Source organism: Leucopleurus acutus (genome assembly GCF_964270905.1).
Source record: "Leucopleurus acutus genome assembly, chromosome: 20".
Classification (NCBI taxonomy): Eukaryota; Metazoa; Chordata; class Mammalia; order Artiodactyla; family Delphinidae; genus Leucopleurus; species Leucopleurus acutus.
In genome coordinates, this window is record NC_139162.1 from 18,026,437 (window position 1) to 18,036,404 (window position 9,968).

General features: G+C 50.2%; 1 protein-coding gene across 1 annotated transcript in view; it reads right to left on the reverse strand.

Moving 5' to 3' along the window:
• The window catches only part of CDH1 (cadherin 1), a 78,144-nt gene extending 70,667 nt beyond the window's left edge, over window positions 1-7,477 (reverse strand). The window contains exon 1 of the mRNA XM_082863189.1: window positions 7,371-7,477. The gene's annotated coding sequence lies outside the window, so the exon portion shown is untranslated. The remainder of the gene's footprint in view (window positions 1-7,370) is intronic.
• Window positions 7,478-9,968: the final 2,491 nt, after the last annotated feature.

The window sequence follows — 9,968 nt, forward strand, 5'->3', positions numbered from 1 at the left end:
GGCAAAAAAAAAAAAAAAAGCCTGAATTCTAGCAACACAATTAAAAGTAGCAAGATGCAAAAGGTGTAAAGACCTCTTTTCCAAAGGGCGGGAGGAACTCGCCTTAGAAAGGTGAATTAGTTTCACTGGAGATGCAGTTTGGCAACGAGGCAGTCGAGGGCGTGGGAAAGGGCACGGGTTTTAGAAGACAGAAGTCCAGCTCTGCCACTACCTGGCTGGGTGACCTCAGACAAGCTGTCCAACTTCTGAGTCTGTAGGAGATAATGACAGTTTCCGTCCTGGGCCACCGTGAGGCTTAACCAAGCTGTCAGGTCTGTGAGGACCCACTTTTGCAGGCCCCACTCCTGACACTGGTTAGAAACAAATACTTGTATTTTTATTTGTTGGCCGCCTCCAAATAAATACTCTCAGCATAGCCCTTCCATTATGTTCTCCTCCAGTGGGGTGGGGGGGGGGGGTCCCTGTAAAACCTCTGCATCTATTGACACAAGACTAAGGAAAAAAGACCACTGTCCTATACAAATTCCTACTGAAACTGGTGCCTGCTGTTCTCCCAAGCTCCAGCCCTGAGATTCCCAAATACCCTCAAGATGATGCCACTTCTGGGTCCTTCAAACTTAACACTTTCCTAACCAAGAACAAATTTTCCTTCCCCAACTTGCTCCTACTTTCTCCTCTATTCCCAGCAAAGGATGTCCTCTCATTCACCAAGATCCAGGGGGTAAAACTGAGCACCCCTCGCTCAGAAAATATCCTCTGAATATTTTCCCACCCCAGTGACATTCTCCAGTATATTGGAATTAGCCACTGAGGAAGGGGGCGTATCAGAGAATTCCTGGAATCTCCCTGAGGGCCCCCAGCACTGGCTGCTTCTCTGGGCACCCCCCATCTCCACCCCGTCTCCTCTAATTTGCGCCCGCAGAGCTCTCCTTCACCGGCACGGCAGGTCGACCAGCCGTATCCTTCCCCGATCAAGGGTGCCCTTGGATCCTTGGCCTCAGGATGGGCAACCAGATGCCCACACCCGGGCTGGCACTGGGTATTTATTCATCAAACATTCCTGATCTCGCCACTGGAGTTGTCCAGGGCGATGAATCAGGTGGCAGCGGACTCCTGGGGAGCTTTTAAAAATGCCATGTCAGAACCCCACCTTCAGAGACTGCAGCTCAGCGAATTTTCAGGTTTTTGAAGCGCTCCAGGTGATTTGATGCTTAGCCATGTGGGTAAACCGTGGTCTCAGAGGCTGGGGCAGAGCGTTTTTTGGCAATGGGGAAAAGACAGGCACCCTTAAGCCATGTGTATTATGAAATATGTTTAAAAACCAAGCAAAAGCTGCCAGGTTCAAGGTCACCCTGATTTCCTACACTCCCCCACCCAGACCCAGTTGTACCTTGCCCACTCCTCCCACCCCAATTCTGAACAATATCCATGGGCAGGTCCACAGACAACCCCACTCCAGCCCTTCCCAAGCACAGTGCACAGTGGCAAGCAAGAAAACACCGCAGCATTTCCTTTCCTAGCAAAGGGCACTTTGGTCTAGTCACTGTTTGCTGTTTGCAGAGCAGTGTTTGCTTTAACACAGAAACAGGGAGAGTGAGGAAACTGGTTTGGCTGGTTTGCCGGGTGGGAGAGAGCACAGGGAAACGTTTGAACCAAAGGTAAAACAAGGGAGAGTCTCAAACAGAAGGCACCAAATACTCCAGGGGCTTTAATATGTAATATTCATTGGGCACTTAATATACACTGTGACATGGGTACTATTATGCCCATTTTACAGAAGGGGAATCTAAGGCTTAGAAAGCCCCTGGCCAATGTCCCTCAGCTGGCAAGGGGCATTACCTGGATTTCAATCTAGGCAGTCTGACTCAAGAATCTTCTAAATGTTCTTGGGCCTTGGGAGGTGGGGGAGGAGTGGAGAACTGAGGTAGATACAGGAAGGAAAGGGAAGAGGAAAAATGCAGAAAGAGGGGGCTTAAAACGCTCCCAACAGTAACAAGCAAAAGCTGAAGTATATAAAAGGAAAACTTACAATAGTAAGAGAGAAAAGGCGAGGGGAGAGGGAGGGGAGAGGGAGGGGAGAGGGAGGGGAGAGGGAGGGGAGAGGGAGGGGAGAGGGAGGGGAGAGGGAGGGGAGAGGGAGGGGAGAGGGAGAGAGAGAGACACCACCACAATTTTTTTTTAATGGACCAAAGACAAAAAAAACACTTTAAAGTGTCTAACTGCCCTTCCATTTCCAGAATCGGGTTTGAGGTCTCCCCTCTCTGCCCTCCGTGGCTTTCAGAGGGAAGCACTAAGTACACTGTATCCCTGGGACACACTTATCACTATAGTCTGGCTTCAAGAGTCACTGGCTGGGCATGCAGCCTTCACAAGCATCTTAGAAAGTTCTAACAGACGCAGCTCTCCCTGCCAATTACAATCAACGTTGAGCGCTGGCCCAAGGCCACAGTTTGAGAGGAAGAAAATAAGCCAAGGTATGAGGTAGTAAATATGCATTCATTCATTCATTTGTTGAAAATAATACGAGTGCCTACTCTTTCCCTAAGAAATATGAGCCACCATTGAATGACTCCTCCCTGTTTCCTTAACATCCTTCTCACTCCCTTTATGTTCAGCCCACTCGGCTTTATTCATTACTGTAATCCCAGGGTCCAGCCCAGTGCTGACACTCAATAGGCACCCACGTGTGTTGACAAGAGAATCTAAACGAATAAACAAATATGCATATTTAATCCTCACAACAAACCTGTAAGTATTATTGCCCACCCCACCCCTCAATTTTACAGATGGGAAACAGGCTCATAGAAGCAAAGTGATTTACCCAAGGTCACACAGCTAGTAGCTGAAATTCATACCTGGTCTTTGATACTCATGGAACTATCCTGACCAGCCCTAGCCCATTCCCTTCCTTGAAAGCCTACAGCCCTGAAAGAAGATGGGGGTTGAGGCAGAGTGGAAACCCAGAAAGTCTGGATTGTGATGGGTGTCTCTTAGGGATTTCTGGGTATGGGCAGCTTCTGGGAGATGTGAGAGCTGATTGCTTCAGCAACCGGCTTATCTGGGGCTGCACTTGGAAAGCTTAGAAGGAGCATTTCGGAGGAAAAGGCTCACCCAATAAAAAGCCCCAGAAAGCAAACAGGGATTTCCATAAACACCTGGCTGAGAGGATAGGCAGGTCTAGAGGCCCCGTACAGAAGCAGCAGGTGCCAGCCTTCCTTAGATGGCTTTGCAGGGCTCAGGACTTTCTGCCACTCCTTGTGAGACACAAAGGCAAGGGCAGGAGAATGACTCATTAGTCTCCTTCCCCAGAGAGATTTGCACCAACCACTGACACAGATGTGAGTAACAGGGAAGTGATGTTTAGGAGTTGGAGGGGTGAGGGAGTAGGGATCCTATGACGTAAGGTGACCCCAAAGCAGGCTTCTGTATTTGTTTTTTTTGTTTGTTTGTTTGTTTTGTTTTGTTTTTGTTTTTTTTTTTTTTGTTTTTACGGTACGTGGACCTCTCACTGTTGTGGTCTCTCCCGTTGCGGAGCACAGGCTACGGACGCGCAGGCTCAGCGGCCATGGCTCACGGGCCCAGCCGCTCTGCGGCATGTGGGATCTTCCCGGACCGGGGCACGAACCCGTGTCCCCTGCATCGGCAGGTGGACTCTCAACCACTGCGCCACCAGGGAAGCCCTGTATTTGTTTTTTAAAGCCTAGTTTAGGGACTTCCTTGGTGGTACAGTTGTTGAGAATCCACCTGCCAATGCAGGGGACACAGGTTCGATCCCTGGTCGGGGAGGATCCCACATGCCGCGGAGCAACTAAGCCCGTGTGCCACAACTACTGAGCCTGCACTCTAGAGCCCGCGTGCCACAACTACTGAGCCCACGTGCCGCAACTACTGAAGCCCGCGCGCCTACAGCCCGTGCTCTGCAACAAGAGAAGCCACCGCAATGAGAAGTCCCCGCACCGCAAGGAAGAGTAGCCCCCGCTCACCGCAACTAGAGAAAGCCTGCATGCAGCAACGAAGACCCAACACAGCCATAAATAAATAAATAGATAGATAGATAGATAGATAGATAAAGCCTAGTTTAATGAGGGGGCCTGCATACCGTTTCCATCACCTTTCAGCACATCTTTTAGAAGGAGGAGGAAATGGGTGTATTTAATCCTTACAGCTGGATGCCTGTGAGCAAGGTCAATCCATCAAGCAATCAGAGCTCAAACCCAAAATATAAGCCCTGTTTGCCCAAGGTCAGGTGGAGGAGGAAGCAAAGCAAGGAAACCATCGGTTTGAAAGCCTGCCTGCTTTTTTTCCCACCCCTCAATCAACTGAAAGCTGAGTGCACAAGTATTATCCTGAGATTGGAAACTGTCTAACAGCCTGGGTTTTTCAAACCAGTTTGTGCTTTAAAAAAAAAAAAAAAAAAAGGAAAATAATCAGAAACTCTAAAGAACCAGTTTACAGTTGTGGTTTTGGTGTCGTTTGTATGTACGTTCTCCATTCTAAAACGCAGAGAGAAATCAAAGGAACACAAAGCTGAGTGAGACTGTGAGGTTGGCCATCTCACAGGGCACAGGAACGACCCCAGAAAACCACCCCAAGATCCCCTAAGTTTAATCAAAACCCTATTTGTGACACTCTTCAGCCACCTGTGGACATAACGCAATAGGCTCCTTGTTCTCAGACCCTCATGCAGCAAATTCCCCACAGGGCCAATGTTTAAACCTGGTACTAATGTTGCATGCCTCCATCTTCCTGGACTGTCCAAAGAGAATGAGGTCACCTCCCTAAATCCTGGCTGCCTTTTTCAATCACAAAGCCAGTTCCCTGAGATCGCATGTGTGATTTTACCAGAAGGGCACTTTCATCTGATTCCACATTGGAGTGGTAGGAGACCCCATCGTCCAAAAAGTCCAAAAAAATTACATGTCAGGAAATCTGTTGATTGGGGCTGGGTATGTGGACATAAAGGGAACTGGAACCAGCCACACAAGCAGCTTCCAGAGGATGCTTCTCCCATCAACACTACCAGCTATAGGCCCCTTCCACTTCCCACCAGGTCTGGCCCACCTCCATAACCACCAGCCCCCTCGGGGTCCCGCCCTATCAACACCTCTGCTCTCCAGGGTACATAGGGAGGATGAGGCCTATTTCACGATGGACACAAATTCCCCAAATACCCTCTGTCTTTTTTTTTCGAGATTATTGAGAAGCGTGAAGAATGGGAGAAAGACCGGCTGTGGCTCCCTGAGCAGATCAAGAAATTGCCTTATGCTTCAGTCTCCTCATCTCAAAACCGAAATAACAATGGTACCCCCCGTCACACAGTTCAATGAGGTAAAATAGGTAAAGCGCTTGTCCCAGAGTCTGGTTCAAAAGCCATTGGTGGGGCTATTAATAATAATATTTATGTTATTGTTAACATGTAATAATATTATTACTGGTCAGATACAAAAGCTTGGTGGTGGTGGTGGTGGGAATAAAAACTAGACTAACCCACCCTTGGTGCTACAAAGATGTCTTGGTGAAGGAAAACAAAGTGACCAACACCTGTGTTGCAACACCTCATACACAGATGCACACACCATTTCTAACCCTTGCCCCGAATTCAAGGTTCAGTCAACTTTGCCTCATCCCAGAAGCCAGTCTTCACTGCCCACTGATACCCATCAGAACACCCCAGGGCACCCACACTCTGCCACCTAAGTGCCCATGTCCCACAATGTTCTCTAAGCGGGTCCTGGGACATTTCTTAGCAACCTGCTGGAGTGTGAAATACCAGGGGCAGGGATGAAGTATCCCTATATCTCCTCAATCACTCCCGGGGGCCCAGCATAGGGCCGGGCAGAACATCAAGCAGAGACTGGCCGAGTGATGGTGGACCCACTGCAAAACCAGGCAGACAACACTCCTTTCTGACCCAATAGAAAGCTCCACACAACACAGACGTGACTCAGAAAAGCAAATATGTTTAATCAATCAAGCTGTTTAAAAAAAAAAGTCTCCTACTGTTGGAACAACTTTCAAAGTTCAAAAAAAATTTCAGACAACAGCATGATTGCTGTAGATTTTCCACATGGCCAAAGACTGGAAGAATAAACAGTGAATTGCCTTAGGGGAATTGTGGGTGATTTCTCATTTCAAAAAGTGTTTCTTTTATTGTTATGATACTTGCCCTATCAACTAAATCAAGAGGGAAGAGAAAGTCCTTTGGTAGGAAATAAGCGCCTGGGAATCAGTGAAACCAGAAGAGAAACCAACATTCCCTTGCTCTCACTCCTGGGCAATAGTGAAGTGAAACAAAGCAAACTCTAGAATCCTGATTATCACAGTGATAAGACCCAGAGGCACACTGTGTCCGTTTTCATTCCCTGAGTCAGAGCTACCAGGTTTTTGAACACACACACACACACACACACACACACACACACACACACACACACACACACACACACCTCATTATTCCTTGGGGGAATGGTACCTGTATCAAAATGTTTTCATCTCTATGAGCAAAAGCCACAGTCTGGTGACTAAGAAAGGGCTCCTCAGTCATCCCAGAGATGTTGCAGAATGGGGCCTAGGAGTCAGGTCCTAGCTCAGATTCTTGCTCTGCTGAACCTGGGGCAAGTGGGCTCCACCCTCCTGAGCCTCACATTTGCTCATCTGTACCACGGGAATTACCACCCACCCCCACCCTCTTCCCACACATCAGGTTTTTGCAGCCTGAAATGATAGACTGTCTCAAAGTGGTCAGGATGGGCTTCCCTGGTGGTGCAGTGGCTAAGAATCCACCTGCCAATGCAGGGGACATGGGTTCGAGCCCTGTTCCAGGAAGATCCCACAGGCCGCGGAGCAACTAAGCCGGTGCACCACAGCTACTGAGCCTGCGCTCTAGAGCCCACGAGCCACAACTACTGAAGCCCGCGCACCTAGAGCCCCTACTCTGCAACAAGAGAAGCCAGCACAATGAGAAGCCCGCGCACCGCAACAAAGAGTAGCCCCCACTCGCCGCAACTAGAGAAGAGCCCTCACGTAGCAATGAAGACCCAATGCAACCAAAACTTTTAAAAAGTAAAAAAATCAGTAGCCCTGAAAAAATTATATATATAAAGTGGTCAGGACAATATGAGACACACTGAAGGCCTCTAATAAGTGCCCCCCATAACTAAGTCAACCATACAAGATAGCCCCCTCAACCCCAACTGCTCTATCTTGGCAAAAGTTTAGATCCCTGCATCTGTGTAAATTACAAAGGGGTGTCACCTGAGTCAGGGAAGAAGGGGCTCGCCCAGTCCAGCCCAGGGGTGTGGGAGCGCAATTTCTCGGACCGTTCCCACTCCCACTCCACCCCGCTCAGGGACAACTGGGCGCGCCCTCACCTCTGCCCAGGACTCGGCCTCTCTCCAAGTGCAGCCGGGGCACGGTGAACGTGTAGCTCTCGGCGCCAAAGCCGGGATTGCAGGGCTCCGGCTCCTGGCAGAGCCACGATGAGACCTAGGGTAGGAGAAAGATATGGAACCCGGGTGACTTGAGAGGGTCCCCTCCCGCCCACACCGAAACCAACAGTGCCTCCCCTCCCTCGCTCCCGGCGCCAGGACTGTGGGAGTGACCCACCCCCATGCCCATCCCCATCCCCCCGGGCAGGCAGCCACGCCAAACTCTTTCATTCGGAAACCTGTGGCCGCCAAGCCCCCAGGACTTCCCAGGAGAGGCGGCTGCTGGGTCACCTTCTCCAGACCTAGCACCCCCTTCCTGCCAGTCTCCTTTTTAATTTCATTGGAGGCATCTTTACGCTTCCAAATTCCACTTTCCCTATACCGGGAGAGCTCCCACTCTTAAGCCCAGTTCCTCAGACCGAGGGGCGTTCCAACCCCTTTTGACCCTACTTTCTTGTCCCGGGGACGTCCCCATACCTATTTACCACCCTTTCTTTACAGGGCAGGTGCCTTCTTTATCTATTGGTTCCCCTTGCCTTACCTCAGAGGTCGTTCCCACTACTCCCGGCTCCCCCCGGACTTGCACCAGGGCTCCCCTATCCCATACCCCGACGCCCACCCTACTCCATGCCCTCCGCTGCCCGCCCTTAGCCCACCCGACTCCCCGGAGGCTGCAGTGAGGCGTGCCCCCCCCACCTCAGGCATTTGCGGGAGGCAGTAGGCAAAGCCGCGCTCGCCCTTCACCCTCACCCGCTCCCACTCCCTTCTCCGTGGAATCCAGAGCGCGGCGCAGTTTCCAGGCCATTCAGGCCGTTTGTACCCAAACTTTCTTGGAAGAAGAGGGACTGGGGATGACAGGAGAGAGGAAGGGACGACGAAAGAGAGGAAGGGGCTGGGGGCCGGGGTGCGGTTGGTGGGTCCGGAAGGCGTCTCCTGCAAAGTCAGGGGACCCAACGTACCTGCAGCAGCAGCAGGAGCGCAGAGAGGCTGCGGCACGGAGGGCCCATGGCGGGCCGGGCGGGGGTCGAGTATGGTCCGGCCGAGCTGGGCCGGGCTCGAGTCTGGCAGAACTTCCGCGAATTCACAGGTGCTTTAGGGTTCCGGACGCCACTGAGCTGGGCAGTGCCGCGGGAGCCAGGTGAGCCTCGACGGCCCCGCCTCCGGCACCGCTGATTGGCTGAGGCTGCACCTGCCCGGCCGCAGCCAATGACCGGCACGGAAAGGCCTCGGGCTTCCTCCGCTGGCTTGGGCGGACGCTCCGCCCCCGCTCCCGCCCCCCAGCCTCATGCCGACCCGGTGACCGGATTGTAGAGTCAGAGCAGCGGATAGGGCTCCATGATTCCTATTACCATCAGGTTTGAATACCAGCCTCGCGGTGGCTCACTAACACCTGGGACCAGAAAGGATTTTACTCTTTAACTACTTCTGTCTTTTTAACTTCAGATCTCCATCAGTTCGTGAATCTGCAAATCAATTCACTGGGCGGGACCCCGCCCCCCCCCCCCCCCCCCGCCCTTCAAAGCTTCAGTTTCTCCACCTTCCAAATGGGAATAATAATCACCGAGCCTCCCTGTGTTGTTGTGAAGTTGTCATACAATTAATAAGACAAATGTTTGCTGCACCACAAAAGCTCGATACAGAGATGAGGGATAATAACAGTTAACAATAGGTGCTGGGCATTAAAAGTTACTGTGCCGGGCTCTGTGCTAAGCATGACATCAACCATCTCATTTAATCTCATCTCAAAACAACACAAGAGCTGTGTTATTATTCCTATTTGATAGCCAGACAACTGAGGCATAAAGAATTTGAAGCCAGTAGGAAGTGATAGAGGACTGGAACCCACCTCCCTCTGATTCCAGAGCCCCTATTCTATTAACTTCACCTCATGTGGTCCCACAAAATCGCCAGCTGGAGCTGCAGTTTTCAATCTGTCCTTTAATGTTGACTGGAAGAGATCCATTAGAGATCACCCAAACCTTTCATTTGCAAATAACTCTTTCTATGTCCCATGCAATGGACACCATCTTTCCCTTTACCCTTGAATCATGATCAGAACTACAGTACGTGTAAAAAGAAATGGTAATTATGTGATATGATGGGGGTGTTAGCTATGAGTTAGGTATGTGTTAGGTAAGTGTTAGTTACTATGGGAGTAATCATTTTGCAATATATGTAAGTGTATCAAATCAACATTTTGTACACCTTAAACTTATACAATGTTATATGTCAATTGTATCACAATAAAGCTGGAAAAATACAAAAACAAACAAACAAACAAAAGCACTACAGTGTGTGGAGTCAGCCACTCACTAGCTGTGCAACTTTGGGCAAGTCAGTATTTTCATCTGTATAAATGGGCCCTTAGGAGCTAATATAAGAAAATCACTAAGCGGAGTGCTTGTTGCCTGGTAGCAACTGCTCAGTAAGTGTTGGGTGTGGAGGTTGTTCTTTGGAACGGACCACCCCCTTTCCCCCTTGCTCATGGGGAAGACCATGTTTACAATATTTCACCCAGAGCTAAAAGTGAATCTGAGCCCA